Below are 26336 nucleotides of genomic sequence, written 5' to 3' on the forward strand. Positions count from 1 at the left end.
ACCAAACTTTTTATGGCAGAAACACTAAGTTTAGAAACAACTAACGGCAATGTCAAGGTCGAACAACCCGTGCCCTTTGAATTGTTCGCCTATTTTTGTCATCTGCTATGGGATATCTAATCTTTACTTGATCCAAAAGGTATTATAAAGAGAGATGAGTAGCAAGATGTTTATTCACATTACATTTCTGTAGGTCAGTACAGTTGGGAAAGCTTGCAGTCCATACATGGGCGAATGGTGGCCTTATAGAGGTACAGGATACTTTCAGGCATAAGTAATTTTCTAGCATGGTAGAGAGAGACCACCTTCTTTGCAGCAGTCTTGGCAATGCTCTCAATGTATATGTTCCAGTTCATGTTCCCTGTAAATGTTAGACTGAGGAGTTTAAAGGAAGTACTTTTGGGTAATGTCTTCTTGACCATTGCTATTGGTGGTAGAGAAGGTTTCTTGTGGTTATTGAAGGAAACAAGCTTAGTCTTGGCAGCATTGAATATGAACATCCATTTTCGTCCCCATTTCACTACAGATTGGAAGTCATCCTCTAGTGTTTCTGCCATTTCCTTAGATATGTGTTCATTTGTTTCCCCCCGTGCCTGTTATAGAGAGTGGTGTCATCAGCAAATATACCCATTTCTGAAATTATTTTATCAGAGAGGTTATTTATGAATATCAAGAATAATGAAGATCCAAGGATAGATCCTTGAGGTACTCCCACATTTATATATTGTTTAGATGTACAACGATTAATGACAACCTGGATTTTTCTTTTACTTAAAGGATTTAATTACATTATGTATTCTTCCAGTGATACCGTAGAAGACAATCGTGCCATACCCTGTCAAAAGCCTTAGATATATTGAGGGCTACCCCTCTATCCTCCCCTGTTTTGTCCAGTGAACGGTATATACGTTCAGAGACTACAGTTAAGATATCTGCTGTTGAACGGGCTTGTCTGAATCCATATTGTTTGTCGGTCAGGAGTTTAGCAGCTGTTAGGTGTTGGACTAGGGCTTGATTACTTAAGGCCTAAAATATTTTGGCAAAAAGTGGAAGAAGGCTAATGAGGCAATAATTTAATTGGTCAGTTCTTTCACCAGAATTCTTGAAAACTTGTACCACAGAAGCAGTTTTCCAGCAGTCAGGAGAACAAGATTCGTTAAGGCATTTGTTGCAAAGTTTGGAGAGAACTGAAGAACCTCAGAGGACCATTTTTTTTAATAGCACAGTGGGGATGAGATCGGGTTTTGAGGTGTTTTTTCATGATACCATATACCTGATAAAGGGTGATTTTCAAATCATCTAGTGTGGCGTCTGTCCGCAAAGGAAAGTCAGGGAGGGAGTGGTGTGCCAGGTCAAATGTGAAGTTTTGAGGCAAACCGACTAGCAAGCAGGTTAGCCTTCACGGTTCCCATGCAAACAACCTCATGATTGTTTGATAGTGGGGGTATATTTTGGGTTGGATTCATTATTTCTTCTGTAACAACTAAGTAGGGTACATCAATCTTGATATCTGCATATCAACACTAGCAGGCACTACTGACTGTGCAGTTATTTCTATCAATGCATATCAATAGATAAAGCTACGGTGAAAAGTATGATAAACACTAACAATATCCACTTGTACAATTTGAACACGATTGGATCGCAATCGAGTATTTCACTCATCATGTGCTATTTGTTATTTTTTGGTTGGTTGCTTAAATTCATTCATTAAATTGGCATTTTTCCACCATTGATTACATTAACTTTTAGTAAAGCTGTAATAATTATATGTGACAAGTTCTGCAAACCATCAAAAATAGATTTGATGAGAATTTTTATTGAAGAATCCAAGAGGGATTGGCTGATTTATCTTTCAATTGAGCCAGTGTTTCTCCAAGTGTCATTAGAATTATCTGTTACAAGCTGGTGAGTTTGGGAGATGTTTTTTTAAGATATTTTGGTTTAGGATTGATTTTTTTATAAGTTACATTTTTATCTGATTATATTTAAAACTATTTCTTAAGACTAATTTTCATCTAGTTGAGTAGCTTCTATTTGGATTAGAATCTATAATAGATAAAGCAACATTACTTTCTTAGTATGAGCCAGTGTGTTATTTGAGCTTAGAATATAGAATGTAGAAGCAAATATTCATAAATTGATGAGGGGACTCGAGCATTCGACTGCTGTATATAATCATTTAATTAAATTTTGATTTTTCAGATATTTTCAAATATAGTTTATTTCTTATGTGGATTGTAGGTTGACATATCTGTAAAGCAGATTTCACAAAGAACATTACTTCTTTACAGTACAAGTTTTGATAGGTCAATTTCAATTTCTTTTATTTAAGAATGACTTGCTGCATATTTCACAAGTATATGGCTTTTCATCAGTGTGTCATCTCATGTGTAAAACTTATTTGCAAATGACATCCAACATTCATAGGTATTTTCTCCAATATAGAATTTGATTACATTGAGTTCTTTCTATGAGATCATGTTTTCTCCCCAGTATGTATTCTCAAGTGATATTTCATATTTAATTGACGTGTAAATGACGCTCCACACAAGTCACAAGAATATGGCTTATCACCAGAATGACTTCGGATGTGTATAGTTAGATGCCCTTGAGTTCTAAATGGTTTATTACATAATTCACAAGAATATGGTTTCTCTCCAGTGTGTGTTCTTATGTGTATAGTTAAACTCGATTTATGTGCAAATGACGTCCCACATATGTCACAAGAATATGGTTTATCTCCAGTGTGTATCCTCATATGCGTTTTTAAGCTCGATTTATGTGCAAAAAATGTTGCACACATGTCACATTCATATGGCTTTTCTCCAGTATGACTTCGGATATGTTGAGTTAATGTTATTCTTTCCGAAAAACATTTACCACATACATTACATTCATATGGTTTCTCTCCGGTGTGTGTTTTTAAGTGTCTTTTCAATTGAGATTGACGTGCAAATGAGTTCCCACACACTTCACAAGAATATTGCTTCTCTCCCGTGTGTATTCGCATGTGCTTTGTTAAAACTGACTTGTATGCAAAAGACGTCAAACACACTTCACATTTAAATGGTTTATCTCCAGTATGAGTTCGGATATGTACAGTTAAGTCTCCACTTTCTGAAAAAGATTTACCACATATTTTACAAGAATATGGTTTTTCTTTAGTGTGTTTTCTTTTATGCCTATTTAAATTTGTTTTTTTCAAAAATGATTTACTGCATATTTCACAAGCATGTTGCTTCTCTTCAGTGTGTTTTCTAATATGTTGCTTTAAAGTAGTTTTCTTAGAAAATCCTATCCCACAAATATCGCAAGAAGACTTTGACATTTTAAAATAATGTTACTTCCTTTCTCTCAAGACAAATAAAATTTCTATCAAACTAGATTGCAGTTTTGCAGTATCACTTTTCTTTAGTGCTGTCTCATGTTCAAAGGATATTTTTTCTGAAGTATCTGTAAAACAAAATAAAACAAAATACATTATGATACATATTTTTCAATGCCAACAATATTACATAAAATAAAGGGATAATTTTAGACAGTATTTCATTTAGTCTTTTAAAAATATTATACTGAAATATTAGAAATTAATGAATTCGTAATGTTTTCATTTTAAATACATTACATACATTTGTGTAAAATTAAGACAAAATTGTCTCAACTATTTCGGAGCCCATGGAGAATGAACTCTCACAAAGAGAAAATGCATTATATATATATATATATATATATATATATATCAATAGATATATACATGCATGTGTGTGTATGTGTGTACATATACTTTTTGCACACAAGCACACACACACATGTATATATGTACACATGTTTTCATTGTATGGGTGTGTATAATAGAACGTAGTGAATGTAAGTTCAACACGAATTTTTCACAAATCATTTTAAATTTATAGAAATATACTTGATTAAAAATATTGAATTACAATCTCAAGGACATTTCGATAATTTATTTTGTTTTAATCAAAGAGTGAACAACAGTATTTTAGAGTTGGGGTTAGGGTTAAAACAACAAAAAATGTCGAAACACAATTGTAACAGCTGATCAGGAGATTATTTTGTTGCACAGAAGTTTTTGAACTTTTATTCTTTGTTTTCCTCATTTCCTTTTGTCCTTAATCTTCATTACTTTATTGCTATAACAAATAATTGCCATAATAATCGCTATAAATAATTGCTACGATAAATAATTACTACAATAAATAATTGCTACAATAAATAACTGCTACAAAAGAAATTTGCTGGAATAAATAATTGCTATATGCTGAAATAATAATGATGAAATACAATGAATAATAAAAAAAATTAACGACTATCCAATCATCGTGAAGTCACTTTCATGACAATGCTAAACTGCCTTTCCAGCCACCTTGAACTCTGCATAAAAAACTTGGCATCTTCAAAGCATGTTAATCAGATCTTACATCTGTTATAATGTTAAATTATATAATGAGTCACTTTTCCCTTCAAACTCTATAACAAATGCTTTAGTAAATCTTTACTGGGAGCTGAAAAATCATCTGTGAGAACAGTTTGCAAGAATTTATTTCTTCAAATGAACTAGCAAATTACTTCATATGTTTCTGCAACACAAAAAAGGAAAAAAGTGACTCAGTGACATACAATAACAGGTGACAAGGATCCTCCTACAAGTGTTTCTGCGTTCTCTACACAGCCTACTTTTATGCAGTCAAAGCTCACCTAATCTGCGCATGAGTAGCAGCATTTTGAGTGAGATCACTAGTCATGAGAGTTGGGGCATCTCGATTCTTTCTTCTTTCCAGCAGCTTGACATGCAGATGCTTCAACAGCAAGTCCTTTTATTAGATTTCACAATTTTAGAATTATTCATCAATCTTGCCATTGTTTCCGACTTTGGAAATGCGAAACGTCTCTGACTAACAATATATATTCATGTAATCCTATTCTATTACAGACATTTGACATGAAGCTCTTTTCAGGATGATCAACTTATCTAGTATTACTTGACTAATATTTGAAGTATTCAGATGTTTTTAAGCTAAAACAGGTCCAGGTAGTTGTTGATGGCAATGCACCCAACCAGTACAACATTTACCTAAAAAAAAATCTTATCAAAGCAAACTTTTAAAAAATGTGGTATTTGTTATTGATAATATTTTCAATCCAATTTTTTTATATCTTTTAATTATTGCATTGTTAGGTAAAAAGTACAAACAAAACGACATCCTCCTCTCCCAATGTTAAGAATGCATTTCTTAATAATTATTTCAGCAGCAATCTGTATTCTACAAGTATAGATATATTAACAGCTTTTATTATGATGTGAGGCCTCATTATCTGAATTGCATTCAAATCAAATGAACTGTTAAATATAATCAAAACTTGATGTTTAACAACTTAGCGTTTCCATAGAACTAGAAAAACAATGAAGATTCTTCATATTCTTTACTAAAAATCTTGCAAATATAGCGTTCATTCACCACTTTGGAAATGCTAAACTTCTGACTAACTACATACATTTATGCCATATATGGTATTTTTCATTCTTTGACAGTGTGGCATGAAGCATTTATCAAGAAAATAAATTTATCTGGTATTACTTGATAAATATTTGATATATTCCGATTTTTTAAGCTAAAAAATGTATACAGTTGTTGATAGCCATACATCCAACCAGTACAACATTTACCAAATCTTAACAAAGCAAACTTTTTAAAAATGTGGTATTTGTTATTGATAATATTTTCAAGTTTCATTCAATTTTGATATCTTTTAATTATTGCATTGTTAGGTTAAAGTACAAAATACTTACAAAACGATATCCTCCTCTCCCAATGTTCAAAATTCATTTCTTAATAATGACTATTATTTCAGCAATCAGTATTCTGCCAATATATCAATATATTAACAACTTTTATTATAAAAGAAGCAATTCTATTTTGATTAAATAGAAAATATCCATCATCAGCAGCAGGCATGTCTGAAAGATTTTGGATGGTTATTCTTTGCAAATATATTTTGTTGGAAAAAAAATGTTTTCTTTGCAAATATATTTTGTTAGAAAAAAATGTTTTCTTTGCAAATATATTTTGTTAGAAAAAATGTTTTCTTTGCAAATATATTTTGTTAGAAAAAAATGTTTTCTTTGCAAATATATTTTGTTAGAAAAAAATGTTTTCTTTGCAAATATATTTTGTTAGAAAAAAATGTTTTCTTTGCAAATATCTTTTGTTAGAAAAAAATGTTTTCTTTGCAAATATTTTTTGTTAGAAAAAAATGTTTTCTTTGCAAATATATTTTGTTAGAAAAAAATGTTTTCTTTGCAAATATATTTTGTTAGAAAAAAAATGTTTTCTATGCAAATATATTTTGTTAGAAAAAAATGTTTTCTTTGCAAATATTTTTTGTTAGAAAAAAATGTTTTCTTTGCAAATATTTTTTGTTAGAAAAAAATGTTTTCTTTGCAAATATTTTTTGTTAGAAAAAAATGTTTTCTTTGCAAATATATTTTGTTAGAAAAAAATGTTTTCTTTGCAAATATATTTTGTTAGAAAAAAAATGTTTTCTTTGCAAATATATTTTGTTAGAAAAAAATGTTTTCTTTGCAAATATATTTTGTTAGAAAAAAATGTTTTCTTTGCAAATATTTTTTGTTAGAAAAAAATGTTTTCTTTGCAAACATATTTTGTTAGAAAAAAATGTTTTCCAGCAAAGTGTGTTACAAGCATTATGCAAACTGTTTTGAACATTTTTTTTGCCGTTTTGTTATATATTTATTTTTTTTATGAAGACACTAAATTTTCATTTACTTTTATTATTTAATTTTTTTCTTTTAGGAGACGGAAGCATCAAAACTGCAAGATAAAGCCAGTAGAAGGAAAGATTTTCAATGAGGGCATTATAAATTTGATATTTTTTTCGATGTTTAAGAAATAGGTGGAAGTAGATATATGATAAGAAAGTGAAGATGTCAACAATTATCTACAACTCAACGTAGCAGTGGTTAGTGATCACAAGTGTGAATTTAAACTCTCTACAATAATAATTCACATTTCTTCTGATTTTGTTCATTTTTAGTCTTCTTCTCCATTTTCCATTAATTGTCCATTGTAGAACTTGGTTGGCAATTATCTCTGGCATAGATAATGTTTATATATCTGTTTATATATTTTAGTGTTTTATAAATATTTTCGTTAAAATTATTTATATATCTGTGTTTATATATTTCAATTCATATTTTAATATTTTCATTAAAATTACTTATATATCCGTCTTTATACATTCAAATTTATATGTTTATATTTTAGTTTAAATTATTTATATCTGTTTACACTTCTCGATTAGTATTTTAATATTTTAGTAAAAATCATTTATATGTCTGTGTTTATATATTTTGTTAGTATTTTAATATTTTAATAAACATTTCTATATCTGTGTTTATATATTTTGTTAGTATTTTAATATTTAGTAAAAATCATTTATATGTCTGTGATTATATATTGTTAGTATTTTAATATTTTAATAAAAATCATTTATATGTCTGTGTTTATATATTTTGTTAGTATTTTAATATTTAGTAAAAATAATTTATATGTCTGTGATTATATATTGTTAGTATTTTAATATTTGAATAAAAATCATTTATATGTCTGTGTTTATATATTTTGTTAGTATTTTAATATTTAGTAAAAATCATTTATATGTCTGTGATTATATATTGTTAGTATTTTAATATTTTAGTAAAACTCGTTTATATGTCTATGTTTATATATTTTTAGTATTTTTATATTTTAGTAAAAATCATTTATATGTCTGTGTTTATATATTGTTAGTATTTTAATATTTTAGTAACAATTATTTATATATCTGATGATATATTGGTACTATTTTAACATTTTAGTAAAAATCATTTATATGTCTGTGATTATATATTGTTAGTATTTTAATATTTTTTTAAAAATGATATATATGTCTGTGTGTATATTTTGTTAGTATTTTAATATTTTAGTAAAAATCATTTATATGTCTGTGTTTATATATTGTTAGTATTTTAATATTTAGTAAAAATCATTAATCTGTCTCTGTTTATATATTGTTAGTATTTTAATATTTGAATAAAAATTATTTATATATCTGTGATTATATATTTTGTTAGTATTTTAATATTTTAGTAAAAATCATTTATATGTCTGTGTCTATATATTGTTAGTATTTTTATATTTTAATAAAAATCATTTCCATATCTGTGTTTATATATTGTTAGTATTTTAATATTTTAGTAAAAATCATTTATATGTCTGTGATTATATATTGTTAGTATTTTTATATTTTAATAAAAATCATTTATATATCTGTGTTTATATATTTTGTTAGTATTTTAATATTTAGTAAAAATCATTTATATGTTTGTGATTATATATTGTTAGTATTTTAATATTTTAGTAAAACTCGTTTATATGTCTATGTTTATATACTTTTAGTATTTTTATATTTTAGTAAAAATCATTTATATGTCTGTGTGTATATATTGTTAGTATTTTAATATTTTAGTAAGAATTATTTATACATCTGATGATATATTGGTACTATTTTAACATTTTAGTAAAAATCATTTATATGTCTGTGATTATATATTGTTAGTATTTTAATATTTTTTAAAAATCATATATATGTCTGTGTGTATATTTTGTTAGTATTTTAATATTTTAGTAAAAATCATTTATATGTCTGTGTTTATATATTGTTAGTATTTTAATATTTTAGTAAAAATCATTTATATGTCTGTGTTTATATATTGTTAGTATTTTAGTAAAAATCATTTATATGTCTGTGTTTATATATTGTTAGTATTTTAATATTTAGTAAATATCATTTATATGTCTGTGTTTATATATTGTTAGTATTTTAATATTTAGTAAAAATCATTTATATGTCTGTGTTTATATATTGTTAGTATTTTAATATTTTAGTAAAAATCATTTATACGTCTGTGATTATATATTGTTAGTATTTTAATATTTTAGTAAAACTCGTTTATATGGATGTGTTTATATATTGTCAGTATTTTAATAGTTTACTAAAAATCATTTATATATCTGATATTTTAATAAAAATCATTTATATGTTTGGTATTATATATTGTTAGTATTTTATAATTTTTGTAAAACTCGTTTATATGTCTCTGTTTATATATTGTTGGTATTTTAATATTTGAATAAAAATCATTTATATATCTGTGTTTATTTATTTTGTTAGTATTTTAATATTTAGTAAAAATCATTTATATGTCTGTGTTTATATATTGTTAGTATTTTAATCTTTAGTATAAATCATTTATATGTCTGTGTTTATATATTTTTAGTATTTTTATATTTTAATAAAAATCATTCATATATCTGTGTTTATATATTTTGTTAGTATTTTAATATTTTAGTAAAAATCATTTATATATATTATATTATATATAGTTATATATTTTGTTAGTATTTTAATATTTTAGTAAAAATCATGTATATGTCTGTGTTTATATATTTTGTTAGTATTTTAATATTTAGTAAAAATCATTTATATGTCTGTGATTATATTTTGTTAGTATTTTAACATTTTAGTAAAACTCGTTTATATGTCTATGTTTATATATTTTTAGTATTTTTATATTTTAAAAAAAATCATTTATATGTCTGTGTTTATATATTGTTAGTATTTTAATATTTTAATAAAAATCATTTATATGTTTGTGTTTATATATTGTTCGTATTTAAATATTTTAATAAACATCATTTACATATCTGTGTTTATATATTGTTAGTATTTTAATATTTTATTAAAAATCATTTATATGTCTGTGTTTATATATTGTTAGTATTTTAATATTTTAGTAAAAATTATTTATATGTCTGTGCTAATATATAGTTAGTATTTTAATATTTTAGTAAAAATCATTTATATGTCTGTGTTTATATATTTTATTAGTATTTTAATATTTTAGTAAAAATCATTTATATGTCTGTGTTTATATATTTTGTTAGTATTTTAATATTTAGTAAAAATCATATATATGTCCGTGTTTATATATTGTTAGTATTTTAATATTTGAATAAAAATTATTTATAAATCTGTGTTTATATATTTTGTTAGTATTTTAATATTTAGTAAAAATCATTTATATGTCTGTTATTATATATTGTTAGTATTTTAATATTTTAGTAAAAATCGTTTATATGTCTGTGTTTATATATTGTTAGTATTTTAATATTTTAGTAAAAATTATTTATATATCTGATGATATATTGGTACTATTTTAACATTTTAGTAAAAATCATTTATATGTCTGTGATTATATATTGTTTGTATTTTAATATTTTTTTAAAAATCATATATATGTCTGTGTGTATATTTTGTTAGTATTTTAATATTTTAGTAAAAATCATTTATATGTCTGTTTTTATATATTGTTAGTATTTTAATATTTTAGTAAAAATCATTTATATGTCTGTTTTTATATATTGTTAGTATTTTAATATTTTAGTAAAAATCATTTATATATCTCTGTTTATATATAATTTTTTAGTATTTTAATATTTAGTAAAAATCGTTTATATGTCTGTGTTTATATATTGTTAGTATTTTAATATTTTAGTAAAAATTATTTATATATCTGATGATATATTGGTACTATTTTAACATTTTAGTAAAAATCATTTATATGTCTGTGATTATATATTGTTTGTATTTTAATATTTTTTTAAAAATCATATATATGTCTGTGTGTATATTTTGTTAGTATTTTAATATTTTAGTAAAAATCATTTATATGTCTGTGATTATATATTGTTAGTATTTTAATATTTTAGTAAAAATCATTTATATTTCTCTGTTTATATATAATTGTTTAGTATTTTAATATTTAGTAAAAATCATTTATATGTCTGTGTTTATATATTGTTTGTATTTTAATATTTGAATAAAAATCATTTATATATCTGTGTTTATTTATTTTGTTAGTATTTTAATATTTAGTAAAAATCATTTATATGTCTGTGTTTATATATTGTTAGTATTTTAATATTTGAATAAAAATCATTTATATATCTGTGTTTATTTATTTTGTTAGTATTTTAATATTTAGTAAAAATCATTTATATGTCTGTCTTTATATATTGTTAGTATTTTAATATTTTAATAAAAATCATTTATATATCTGTGTTTATATATTTTGTTAGTATTTTAATATTTTAGTAAAAATCATTTATATATTTGTGATTTTTACTAAAATATTAAAATACTGACAAAATATATAAATATTTTGTTAGTATTTTAATATTTTAGTAAAAATCATTAATATATCTGTGGTTATATATTTTGTTAGTATTTTAATATTTTAGTAAAAATCATTTATATATTTGTGATTTTTACTTAAATATTAAAATACTGACAAAATATATAAATATTTTGTTAGTATTTTAATATTTTAATAACAATCCTTTATATATCTGTGTTTATATATTTTGTTAGTATTTTAATATTTTAGTAAAAATCATTAATATATCTGTGTTTATATATTTAATTAGTATTTTAATATTTTAGTAAAAATCATTTATATATCTATGATTTTTACTAAAATATTAAAATACTAACAAAATATATAAATATTTTGTTAGTATTTTAATATTTTAGTAAAAATCATTTATATATCTGTGTTTATATATTGTTAGTATTTCAATATTTTAGTAAAAATCATTTATATGTGTGATTATATATTGTTAGTATTTTAATATTTAGTAAAAATCATTTATATATCTGTGTTTATATATTGTTAGTATTTTAATAAAAAAATAATTTATATGTCTGTGTTTATATATTGTTAGTATTTTAATATTTTTGTAAAAATCATTTATATGTCTGTGATTATATATTGTTAGCATTTTAATATTTTAGTAAAAATCATTTATATGTTTGTGTTTATATATTGTTAGTATTTCAATATTTTAGTAAAAATCATTTATACGTCTGTTTTTATATATTGTTAGTATTTTAATATATAGTAAAAATAATTTATATATTCGTGTTTACACTTTTCAATTTGTATTTTAATATTTTTGATTAAATTCTTTATACATCCGTGTTTACACTGTTCAGGTTTTATTTTAACATTTTACTACAAATTATTTATATATCTGTGTTTACACATTTAATTTATTATGTATAATTTTCGTTAAAATTATTTATACATTAGAATTTATACATTTCAATTTGTATTTTTATATTTTCGTTTAGATTATTTATTTAAACATTGAACATTATATGTTAATACTTTGCATTAAAATTATTTTACACATTTTGATTTGTATTTAGTAAAATTTCTTTATACATGTGTTTATAAATTAAATTTTTATTGTAATATTTTGGTAAAAATTTAATATATCTGTTTATAAAATTCAATTTGTATTTTAATATTTTAGTTGAAATTATTTATATTACTTTGTTTACACATTTCAATTTGTATTTTAATACTTTTGTCAAAATGATTTCTATATCTCAGGTTTTACATTTTTAATTGCATTTTAATACTTTCATTAAAATTATGTCTGCTTTAATATTTGCATTGAACTTTATATATTTTTGTTTACACATTTTGATTTGTATTTGAATATTTTCATTAAAATTCTGTTTATACATTTTAATTTGCATTTTAATAATTTGGTTTCAATTTTTATATATAATGTTAATAATTTGTTAAAATTATTTATATATCATTTTAATAATTTGTTAAAATTATTTATATGTCATTTTTAATAATTTATTAAATTTATTTATATATCATTTTAATAATTTAGTTATTTAGATATCATTTGATTAGTTTAATTTATATTTAATTTTAATATTTTGTTAAATTTTTCCATAATTTAGTTTTAATTATTTATATCATTTTAATTAGTTAAAAAATATCCGTTGAAATATCTGTTGAAATTATTTAGATATCATTTTTATAATTTAAGTAAAATTATTTATATCATTTGTATTATTTAGTTAAAATTATTTATATACCATTTTATAAATTAGTGGAAATAATATCTGTTTAACATTATTCAAATATTATTTTTATAATTTAGTTAAAATTATTTATGCATCATTTTAATAATTTTGTAAAAATTATTCGTGTATCATTTGAATAATTTATTTACCATTTCAATAATCTGTTTAAATATATATTTTAGTAATTTGCTTAACATTATTCATATATCATTTTAATAATTTAGTTAAGATTTCATTAATTTTAATAAGTTTGTTAACATTTTTCATATATTATTTTAATAATTTTGTTAACATTTTACAAAGAACATTTTAATAATTTGGTTGATATTTTTCATCAATTTAATAATGTGCTTAATATTTTTCATATATCATTTTAATAATATGCTTAATATTTTTCATATATCATTTTAATAATGTGGTTGAAATGTTTCAGATATTTTAATAATTTTGTCACAATTGTCATTTTAATAATTTCAGTACAATTATTCATATATCATCTTAATAACTTTTCAAAAATTATTCATATTAATAATTTGTGGAAAATTATTCATATATCATTTTAATAATTTGGTTAAAAATCATTAATATATCATTTTAATAATTTGGTTAAAACTCATTCATATATAAGGCGACATAAATAGGTTTCCAGACCTTTTTTGTACAGGCATTTAAAATTGTCATATATACTTGAAAATTCAGTATGTTATAGCTATACATATTATGAGATAACTAAGGTTTATGATTTCAGGTTCAAACGAACAGCTATATCAGGAATTGGAAGACACCATACTACAGCCTGATTGTCACAGCTAGTGAATTTTCAAAATTCAATCTGGACGAGAGGACAGATTTGATGAACTATATGCAATAAAATTGTTTTAAACTTGGAAAAAGTTCCAAAGAAGTGCATGGATTGCTTCAGACTGCTTTTGGACCATCTTGTAAGAATCTCGCATCCACCAACCCCTGTCATCATCTCTAAGAGACTTCCTTCCTTCCTTGAATCTCTTATACTCCTCAAAACCTGATGCTAGATTAGATAGAAGTCAAAACACCAAAGTTGATTGGGTAAATAAAGAATTTCATGGATAAAGATCGTTGTGCGTCTGTAGATATCAGTGTAGGAACTGTACACAGTTATTCATAAGAAGATGAAGAGGTTGAAAATATGTGCAAATGCAGCCACAACTCCATACTTGTCACAGACTATTTGACCAAGATGGACATCAAGATAGTTCTTAACTCTTCTTATAGTGCAGAGCTCCCTGTAACTTTTTGTTATTTTTTGTCTTTGATTTTTGAATGATTATTGAGAGTTATTCCATATCAAATCATCCAGAAATTTGGAACCCATTTCCACAGATCTAATTGTAGTTAGCACTGCAGATAAAAAAAACTAAGAAATCCTGAATATTTAAGCACACAACTCCAAGTGGTTTCTGATTTAGAGAATTTTATATTTTGGCGTAAGTTGCATAACGTGACACCTGGGAAACTTTTTGTATATTTTCAAATTGAAAGATTGTATGGCTCTAAAAATTCACCTAGATAAGTTTTTTGACCCAAAGAATCCAAAAATGGCATCAGATTTGGTAAAAATTGAAATCTTAAAGAAATATTAAGTGTTTTTGGATTTTCCACATGTGCCTCAAGATCCAATAAAAAAGGTTCATGGTATGGTAACACATTACTTTTTTTATATATTTTTTTGACAATAAATTGCCTCTCGGCTAAAAATGGTTAAAAGTTCTTCATTTGCTCATGCAGTGTCTGTTGGAAGTCAGGTATATTTGGAAAATATTCCCTATTTATTCCCTTTCTCAACCACTATTGGATGTGATAATCAATTTAGACATTTGTTAAACTCACGTCACACCTTAATTTTGTAATAAATTTGCAAGTAAGCCAGATAGTAAAACAGTTATGGTCTGGTCACAATTTCAAAGATCTAGCAATCTTTAAGAATAGTTGATGAGGGTTGCAAACATGAAACTCTTATAAAAGTATAAGAAACTTTTTATAAGAAACTAGTAATAGGATGCTAAAAACTTTTTATAAGAAACTAGTAATAGGATGGTAAAAATCTGAAGAAAATTTTAGTACTATCTCAAGCAAACAATTTTGATTGAGAATTTTTTTTTGAGAAACTTTAACACTAAAAACACCATGGGTGGTCATTTTAACCCAACTTTTTAAACTTTTGCCAATATCTTCCTGAAAACAAGAGTTTTTTGCTCTGATTTTCTATGTAGCTTCCTGAATATTTTCTATATAGCTTCCTATCATATAGTGTCAAAAAATCATAAATTTACAAAATATTTTTTCTCCAGGGGTGTCCTTAAAAGTAACCCCTATCAAATTTTTCACAAATTCCAAAATAATAAAATTTACCTAAAATGATCAAAATACAAAATTTTATTTGTTTTCATGATGGGATACTCCGAACTATGTGGAATCTATCTGAAAACATAAAAAAGTTGATTATGGTAGCAAAATCTGAAATATAGCCAAAAATCGGTTTTCTTGAAAATCAGCATTTTTATTAAAATCACAAGATTTCTTGGCTTGACCATACTTCTTTTTGAAGCCACTGCATATCAATAAAATGCAAATAACTGCTAATTATTGTTGATAAAGAGGTTAAGGAATGCATAGGATATAAAATTGCTTCAATTTTTTTAATTCTGGATCAAGTTGTTGACCCTTCCCTGTTCACTGTACTTCAGAAAAAACACACATGGTTTTGCAAGGGTTAAGAAACAAATCCAACATTACCTTATTGGCTCCCATGAAAAAAGTGAAAATGGCATAGTTGTACCATAAAGCCCCAAATATTCACATCTACACTACGTTTACCTTACAAAATGTCCTTAAATTACATTTCCAAAGTACTTGAGAATTTTGATCAAGAAACTAATAAGAAACTTTTTGAACTGTTTGTGTCAAAAATTAAGAAACTTCTTGTACTAGGAGGCCAACTCATAAAAGCATGTAAGAAAATTATAGTGCAACTAGGTCCTAATTTCCTTTTTTACCTTTCTTCAGAAAAACGGATGACTTACGAGGCTTGCTCTATTGGAGTTCAACTCAATTTAGAGTGTCACAAGTTTGACTATAATATATATATCCAAGGCAAGACTATAATATATATATCCAAAGAACTTGAGAATCCATCGAACTTTGAAGCAAGAAATTCTTTAGACATTGTTGTAGAGAGCTGAACTGAAAAAAATGAAGGTGAATTATCAACCATTTGCATCACAAACAATATTTCGCAAATGTGTTCGAGCATAGAGCGAAAGGCCACAAAAAAATGTTGTGGTGGATTTTTCTGGTCTCATGAATACAGCTCCAAATTCTTCAAGATGTCTGAGTATGTTCGAACTGCCAGAGAACTAACAAATAGTATTTTCTCAAAACCTAACTCTAAAAAGGGGAAACAACTGGAGACAATCGACGTGATAATCCAAATGTATGAGAATGATGAATGCAACCACCAAATACAAAAGGCAAAAAGGACTTTGTTAGGATAGAAAAGGGTGTTCACAAACAAAAACGCTTGATAATGTGTAATTTGCATTAACTGTATGTTGCTTTTAAACAGAAGTGTCCTGATGTCAAGGTAAGGTTTTCCAAATTTGCAGAGAGCCATCCAAAGTGGTGTGTTTTAGCTGGATCCACGGTTACACATTCTGTTTGTGGCTGTGGCATACATCACAATGAAAAAGTTCTTGTCGATGCCATGAAATGGAACATCACTTACAAAGATTTGATTTCCAAGTTAGTTTGTGATACTTCTAAGAAAGGGTATATGATACATCACTGTGAAAACTGAGAAGCATCGCAGAAATTCTTCGATAAGGAGCTGTATGACATGAACCGCAATGATAAATTTTATTTCACTTAATGGGACACAACCGGCCATGCAACATTAAGTACCCATACAACATATGCAGAATATAAAGATCTGTTGATTGACACCATTGATAATCTTACAAAATCTAACAAAATGCCAAGCCAGATACTTGAATCAAAAGAGAATCTTTGTTCCAATGAGATCCTTGTTCTGGGAGACTATGCAGAAAACTTCCAATTTTAAATTCAATTTATTTGAATTCAAAGTTATCGTGCATCAAACTCAAGCACTTACTGTTCACTTAATCCAAACCTCATGTGAACAAAATAATTTACTACAAGATGTTTCCGATCCGTTTCAGGAAACTATGGAGAAGGTGAGAACGTCGCTTGAATCAGGGTGTTTCAGGGAAGATACAATGCTAGTCACTATTTCATCCCATTGTCAACATCACAAATTGGCCATAAGTTGTTCAGTGTAAATAAACTATTTATTGATATTCATCTTGCCATCAATTCTTTATATCTCTGACATCACACTAACCCTAACCCTAACCCTGACATCACATGAAATATATAACCTGTATTTATAACTCTTTCTTTCGGTTGGTGAATGAAATAAATGCAGTAAATGCAGGCGATGTAACTCTCAAGTTCATGCATTCCCATAGACCACACAAGATATTCAGTTGGTTGGATTCATGTTTTTTTCCCATCAGAAGGACATACACAATAACTGAGTATCAAAAAACCATTTCAATGGCATAAAATGCACTAAAATGTAAAATGTTGAATTATTTTCACTGTAACTGTTTTATCTTTATTTTTACATGTTCAGGTTTTTTTAATGGACGGCTGATTGAAGATGAAATTTACAGAATTTGGCATGAATGGCCACTCCCCTGACTTAACCCCATACAAATTGAAACTAGTCGGTTGGATGCTTCTCAGGGAATAGTTCAAGCTAGCTTTTGTGTATGAACTGGTGCTCAGAAAACTCGTCCATGGAAAGATAAAATTTATTTTTCTAAGTGTTCGTTTTCTCCCTGGCTAAGTTTTTAGTGGTTTAACTTATTTTTAAGCTTTTATTCAGTTAAAAACTAGTAGTGTCGAGTGTTACTTTAGAACAAAAAAAATGTTCAACATAGAAGGATCACACATTAGGAGTCTCGATAATTGCTCAAAAATAGAAAATTAAAGAAAATGCTGAGGTGTAATATAGTTCTAAAAAGAGCCCCCTCCAAAAGAAAATACATTTTAATATTTTTTAAATATAATTTAGGGCGGCGCGAATTTTTTGAAAACTATATCTCCCTCAAAAACGAAACTATAAATATCAAAAAAATAAAATTAAAATAATTTTTGAATAATGCAAATAGATTTTTTTAACAATGAGATTGTGCATTTAGTATTAGTAAAAACAATATCTATTAGTTAACTACAATTTTTATATTTCTAGTGTTTACGCATTTCATTTTTGGTAATGTCCAAAATCATTGCTTGGAAAAATCAAATAACTGGAAGTGGGTACGGTTGATTATGGAATGGAGTCACAGAGTTAAAACACAAAAAACAAAATCATATTTATTTTTAAAAAATACTTTAGTTTTACCACTTCTTATGTTATCAGAAAACAAAAAATTAACTTTTAAACAAAAAGCAAACACTTGTATTAACATTTATTGGCTTTCTACCATCATTTGGTTTTTAAAGTTTTTTTTTAATATTTTTTGTTTCATCATAAAACAAGTGTAAAAACTAAATAAATACATGGTTTCAATTTTAGTATCTTGACACCCTGACTGTTCCATTCCGTATCCACTTCTGGTAGCTTGGTTTTTCTTAGCATTAATCTTGGACATTACCCATTTTTCTTATTTATAACGATATCTTTTTTAGTATTAAAAAATAATTTTACAAAAGAGGCAAGGTTCGATTCTTTTATGGGATTTTATGGTAGTTTTGTTTTGTATTTTTTTTTAAAATTTGATTAATTTTTTTAAATACACAAACTCGTCATTTTTAATTTAAATTTTTATTTTACTCATTGTTAAAAAAACTCTATTCCTGCTATTAAAAATTATTTTTAATTTCAATCATTTTTTTTATGTTTATTGTTTCCTTTTTGAGGGAGATATAGTTTTTTAAAAGTCCTCCCCCTCTCTAAATTATATGTAAAAATATTTGAATTTACTTTCTTTTGGCAGGGGGAGGGGTCCACTATATTTATCTCAATATTTTCTTTAAGTTTCTACTTTTCAGTGATTCTCGAGACTTTCAAGATGTGATCCTCTTAAGTCATACATTTTTTATTCTAAAGAAACACTCGACACCACTAGTTTTTTTTACTGTATTCAGTAAACAAAAATTAGTTGTGTCGAGTGTTTCTTTAGAATTAATGTTGAGTGCTTCAAAAAAAGTTAAACCACTAAAAACTTAGCTAGGGAGAAAATGAACAAAATAGCAAAAATCAATTTTATCTTTTTTAAAAACCGGTAAACAAGTAAAAATATTTTGAAAAAATATTATGGAGGTTTTAGTCTCTTTTAAAAACAATATATCCTTTAAAAACGGTAAGAAAATGTTTTCAATTGAGATTTATTCAATAATGGACAAGTTTTGCTACCTAGCAAAAATGGATGAGTTTTCCGTGGAGGAGTCTTCCTAAATTCGTATAAAATAGTATGTTTGCTCAGGGAGGCACCTAGCTAAAACAAACAGCCCTTATCAAAATTGCCATTTTTTGTGCAATAAAGGGAACAAGGGAAGGGTAAAATCGGCAGAAAATGAGTGTAAATAGTTTTTGAAAAAGTCTTTAATTTCAACAGATAATGTGAGTGAACAAAACAAGAACTTTTAACCATTTTTGGTGGAAACACAATTTAATGTGTGAGATAAATATATGGAGAAAGCCTTTGTGAGAATTACTTTCATTGTATCTGATTGAATTGAGCCTGTTTACTTTTAGCATCTGGCTTACTCAAACATTTATTCAAAAATGAAGGTGTGTCTAATTAATTATCACATCCAATAAGGGGAAGGAATATTTTTCATTATCATCGAAAATATAACCGACTTTCAACACAAGCTGTGAGTGAACAAAACGAACTTTTAACCATTTTTGGTCTCGTGGCAATTTATTATGTCTAAAAAAAATATATGAAAAAAGTAATGTGTTTCCATGCCAGCTACACTTTTTTTTATTGGATTTTGCGGCAAATGTGGAAAAATCCAAAAATCCTTAACCTGTATTTATCACTTGTTGTACTTAAGGTAGAATTGTGTTGTTTAGTGGTAAATTTACATTATTGAACAAATCTGATGCCATTTTTCGGTTCAGTGGTTTCAAAAAACTTGCCTAGGTGAATTTTCAGGATTTTCATTTTTTATTTTGAGTTTGTCAATTTAAAAAACATTATTTTCGAGTTTTTCAAATTTGATTTCCAAACAATAATTTTTTGTTGTTTTTAACGCTTTTAGTGCACGTGCACTAAAAGCGTTAAAAAACAAAAAAAATGTACTATTAAAAAAACAAAAAAATGTACTATTAAAAAAACAAAAAAATGTACTATTAAAAACACAAAAAAATGTACTATTAAAAAAACAAAAAAATGTACTATTAAAAAAAAATGTACTATTAAAAAAACAAAAAAATGTACTATTAAAAAAACAAAAAAATGTACTATTAAAAAAACAAAAAAAATGTACTATTAAAAAAACAAAAAAAATGTACTATTAAAAAAACAAAAAAATGTACTATTAAAAAAACAAAAAAATGTACTATTAAAAAAACAAAAAAATGTACTATTAAAAAAACAAAAAAAATGTACTATTAAAAAAACAAAAAAAATGTACTATTAAAAAAACAAAAAAAATGTACTATTAAAAAAACAAAAAAAATGTACTATTAAAAAAACAAAAAAATGTACTATTAAAAAAACAATGTACTATTAAAAAAAATGTACTATTAAAAAAAAAATGTACTATTAAAAAAAAAATGTACTATTAAAAAAACAAAAAAATGCTATTATTGTATCACTTGTTGTACTTAAGGTAGAATTGTGTTGTTTAGTGGTAAAAAAATTAAAAAAACAAATATATAAAAATAAAAGGTACTTGTGCACTTATGCTACGCTGCTGAAATAATAACATTATTATTTAGAAACCCATTCTTAACATGAGGAAGGAAGGGTGTTTTGTTAACTATTCTGTACTTTCACCTACCAATTAAAATATACTGTGAAACTTGAATGTATTTTTAACTCATTCTCAAGACCATTTTTTCAAATCTGTAAAACAAACCCGTTTTTTTTTAACTGAGGATAACTAAATAATAACAATAATAATAACAATAATAACAAAAATAATAATAACAATAATGATAATAATAATTAGGCGGTTCAATAAAGAATTTCATTGTAATGGATTTAGTAAATTTTTACCTTGTTGTGAAGGATCAGGAAGGATGGAAAGTCCGAGGTGGAAGTGTGCAGTTCAAATCTGGTACCTTGGGGAGGCATTTTGTCACCCAAATCCCAGGAAACACCAATAGCCAATGCCAATGAGAAATTGATGGCAAACAGCTGTTGCGATAATGTGCAATCATCTGCATGAGCAGTCAAGAGGTGAACATTGGAAATCTGGGGAGACTTGTTGTCCTGCAGTCTCCAGCGAATACCACAGGTTACTGCCAGGGAGTGATCACTGATGATGGTCTGTGAGACAACTTGTAGTGAGTGAAATAATAATGTCTCCTCCCAAATTCACCACCATCCTGACTTAATATTGTAGATGTGTACTATATTTGCTTACTTTTTAAGCAATGTTTACATCATGGTATGATTGTGTTTTAGTAGTATTGTGAACTTCATTTTCGTATTCATGTATTCTGCACAGATATGAAAATGAAGACTATAGTGAAGTATAGGTTCCTAACCATGTAACTGATGAAAATATGCTACACATTTTGATGAAAAACATGGGAAAAAATGAACATAACAGAACAGAAAACCAAAACTTTAAACGTAATTTCTGTACTAAAAGTAATAGTTATTTAAATATTTCAACATATACCCTTGTGGGAAAAAATCCAGCTCCCTAATAAGGGGCACTCTGATAGGAACAAAAATAAAAATTGTCTTAGTCATGAAAGATTTCTCTTCCACGGGCCGAAGACAGAAAATGTGAATTGTAGCATAAGAACAGATACTACTACACTGTGATCGTATTCCCGAAGGCCAAGAATTTTGTGTTTTATGTTTCTTTGTTCCCTAAATTCATAATTCAATTTTACCAATATTAGATTGTATATTGCTTTAAAATTACTTAATTTTACATAGATAATATTTATATTTTATATTGAATACAGTTCAGTTTCAGTATTAATCGAATTGGGTACCTTTCTTTTCTTTTTTCACATGTTTTTAAAAATGCCGTCAGTAACAGTTTTACAAATCTTACCTACATTGCCTGCAGGCATTTTTCAGTGAACGGGTAGCAGTGTCAGAAACCAACATTAAAAATGTGTGATAAAAAATAATTCGACCTTCTATCTTTCCAAGCTTAAAAGTACTTGAAAAATGTAATTCAAACCCTAATTTTTTTTCAATTAAAGGAGCAAAGACCAAATTTTCCAAAAATAAAAGGTTTAATAGCAAATTATGCAATATTTTTTTTTTTTTTTTAATCGGTTTTCTTTAAAAAAAGAAAATCAACAAATTTAACTTGCTTCGATAAATATATGTAAATATAAATTCCAAAAACTCACTTACCTATAAAAAAATACTATTCAATGAGTACTTCCATTATTCATTGTAAAGAATTTATCCATATTTATATTTTAAATTCCATGTATTTTTTAAATAAAAGAATTTTTTTAAACAACTATTTGAAAATAGCGCCATTATGTAAGCATTGTTATGTTTTAGCGAAACACCGGAAGTGGTGTTTAATCATGTTTTGAAATATGGATGGACAGAAGAAAATAAAAACCACATGTTTGCATTAGCTGTCTAGCCTGTGCGTGGAGAAATTTGTGTCTCCATAGTTAAAAAAAATACTCAGTCGAAGAATTTTTTTTTTCTTTTCTCAAAGAAAAACATAAGTTTTTGATTTAATATATTTTATTACTTCTTTATGGAGTGATTTTTTTTTTAATATTTAAAAAAAAAAACATTGAATGAAACAGAAATAAGTGTTGTAATTAAACAAAACTTTCTGTGCAGTAAGGTTTCAATTAAAAAAAAATTCAACGTGGTTTTTAAAAAAAGGCTTCAGACTTTGGACTTTACAGATAAATTGCAAATAACTGTACTTTTTGTTTTAAATTAGCTTATTTTATTTATTGATCTTTTATCTTCAATTTGTAATATATACATTTGAGATGAGAAAATTATTTTAATCTTAATAGCCATTTCAAAATGGCGGGGGGGGGGGTGAATTAAAAAAAAACCTTGTCTAGAATATTATATTCGGTTTATTGGAAATAGCATAAAATTTCACATTGAACCTGAAAATATCGTAAAAATTGAACCAATAGAAAAATTTGGATAGATTTTTAAAGTGAAAAAATTGAAAAAAATTAACTCGTAAAATTCAATTGATTTCATTACGTAAACAAAATGGCTGCATGAAGGCCCGCAGGCACTTTGTAAACACTGTTTCCAAAAAATAAAAAATAATATTTCTATTTTTTTTAACGCCTTTAATAGTTTATTTTGGAAGTATATTGAATAAAGAAAATAAACAACCACTTTTAAAAGAGAAATTACGAGTTTTTTTTTTAATATTTTATTCGCAGTTTTTTTTGTTAGGGATGTCAAAAATTCCCCAAAAATTCTGACACACCTAGTGAACAGGCTTTCTATATCTCGGTGGCCTGGTCAAACCCGTGATGATTTGACCGGAATAAACCTCGAGCCTCTAAGTACGGTACCATTTGTTTCATTCTAACTCAACAACTTTAAACTACAATTGTTTTTTTGGTTTTTTTTTAATGAAAAAAACACAAAAAGAATAAAAAAATACTTCACAATAAGTTAAACACACACACACACACAAAAAAATTATCCAAATAGGTACCTATTTACTATGCCTCCCCACGGGACAGAGTTAGACACCAGGGTCGTTTTTTAACGTGGAGAAAAGGTACAAAAATAAAAAATTGCCTCAGTCGTGAAGGATTTCTCCTCCACTGAAAGAGAACAAGAAATAGAAGTACAGCATCTGAAGAACAGATGGTATTTATTTGCTCCCCCACTGAGCAAATTAGGCACAAGGCCGTTTTTAATGTGAGGTAAAAACCAGCTCCCCTAAAAGGGGTCACTCTGGTTACCAAAAATAATAATTGTCCCAGTATAGAGGGTTTCCCCTCCATTGACTGGTACAAATTATCTTAAGTGCAGCATCTGAAGAACAGATACTACACTTTGATCTTGTCCCGAAGGCCAAGTTATGCTTATTATCCAAATAGGTAGATAAGTAACTTAGATTGTCTGTGCTAACATTTGTAGGTATGTGAAAATGGCAAGGCTTTTGCGAGGGTTAAGTGGCACTGGTAACTTGAGTAAGCCGTAATTCTGTGCACTGGGGTATGTGTCATAGATTTGCGCTTGCGTGGGGTTAACTACACAGCACGGATACTAATGACATAGCACACATGTTTCGCTACATGCTGGTATTTGAATTATTTTCATACGTTCAGTAGAAGTGAAAAAAATTTTTGAAGTGAAGTTTTGTGTCATTTAAGTCATCATTATTCGACCTGAAGGTAAGTTGTAATAGTTTTGAAACTATATATATTCGTTAATATAGATATTAAACCTTATTTGTGCGAAATATGAAGCCTATATGACTTTACCTTCATTGGTTTTGAGTTTACCTAAAATGTGAAGCCGTTACGAAAATTTTCAAAATTTCACTAACGCCATCTTTAACCTACGCACTTTGTTTACAAATATTTTCCATCACTTTGTTTACAAATATTTTCCATCACTTTGTTTACAAATATTTTCCGACGGCAATAACACCAGACTACGGCTAGCTAAAAGTATAAAATTTCTTTAAGCATATAAATTAAAATTTATTTCAGCATAATGAACTTTTAGGATTTAAATTATTTTAATTTCTTTAAACCAAAACATTTCTCCCCGGCAAAATCAAACGTCAATGTATTTTTTTCTATTTTATCATTTCGAGCTGCTTTTTTTTCTTCCATTTGTTACTTTGCTTTTTTTTCTATAATAAACTAATAAATCAATTTACAATTAAAAAGAAATACAAGAGTTATTTTTAAAATTAAAAATAAAACTTTCATAAATATATTTTTTATTATGCACATTTTGCAAACTTTAAATTCTAAAAGTTTTAATAATTTAAAAGAAATTTTAATTTATATGCTAAAAGAAATTTTAATAATTTATATGCTAAAATAAATTTTGATAATTTATATGAGAAATGTAAAAAAAAAATTATATTTATTGGCGTTTGTATGAGAAATAAAAAAACGGTGCTTCTGCAGTTTATTCATGGCATTAAAAAAAATGGAAATATTAAAAACATATACATCGTACGTACTCGTCACGGGATAAAGTATTCATACAGAAAAAATCATTTAATTTGATCAGACTTCATATGCGGGGATGTAATATTGCCTTAGAAATTGACTGTATCTTCCGCCCCCGCATTCCCCCTTCACCTCTTAATCTTGTAAATAATTGATTAATAAATTTTCAAAATATATTTTTCTTGTTCTCCATTCAATAAGCTCTCCAGTGATATTTGTCTTTTTGAAATCGGACAAGAAATAAGAAAGTTATGACAAAATAACTGTGAAAAATCTTGATATCGGTCACAACTTTGTTAAGGAAATCCATTGATTCTATTATCCAAAATTAGCCTCAAATTTCAGCTTTAGAATTGTTGTAACTTTCTTATTATTTGTCCTACAGAGATGGTTCAAGTATCATTAGAATGGAGACCATTCTAATGATACTTGAACCATCTCTGCATACTCTTTCTGCTGAGCTGTTCCATTTGGAGATATGTTAACTTTGAAATTTTCTTTCACGTACCTAACATTTGTATTTGTATATTTATCTTTTCATATCTTTTTGTTGGTTATTCTAATGAATGTCCAAGCAACCTAATAATTAACAAATTTGAGAATTTAATGATTTCAAATTTATTGTAACGTTGTGAATATCTCATCATAGCCCAAGCGATATTTTTAAACAAAACAAAAAAAAACAATGAATTTTCAAAGCAAAAGCTTTGAAAATTCATTGTTTTTAGTGTGTGAAAAATCTTACCTTTCAATTAATAGAGAAAATTTGATTAGTTTGTTGACATTTCTTAATCTCCATTAATCGACATTAATTGTGTCTATTAATTATTAATTATTAAACACACGCGTTTCGATAACAACATGGCTGCCAATCTCGTTTAAA

General features: G+C 26.1%; 1 long non-coding RNA gene across 1 annotated transcript; it reads right to left on the reverse strand.

Annotated features, from left to right (window-relative positions):
• Positions 1–2208: 2208 nt before the first annotated feature.
• LOC145270498 (uncharacterized) lies at positions 2209–26336 on the reverse strand. Its single transcript, XR_013865400.1, has 2 exons — positions 26199–26336; positions 2209–3456 (listed from the first exon to the last, which is right to left on the reverse strand). It is a non-coding gene; the product is annotated as an uncharacterized LOC145270498 (long non-coding RNA).

This window comes from Euprymna scolopes, chromosome 46 (assembly GCF_053919585.1).
Source record: "Euprymna scolopes isolate OS-2025 chromosome 46, ASM5391958v1, whole genome shotgun sequence".
Classification (NCBI taxonomy): Eukaryota; Metazoa; Mollusca; class Cephalopoda; order Sepiida; family Sepiolidae; genus Euprymna; species Euprymna scolopes.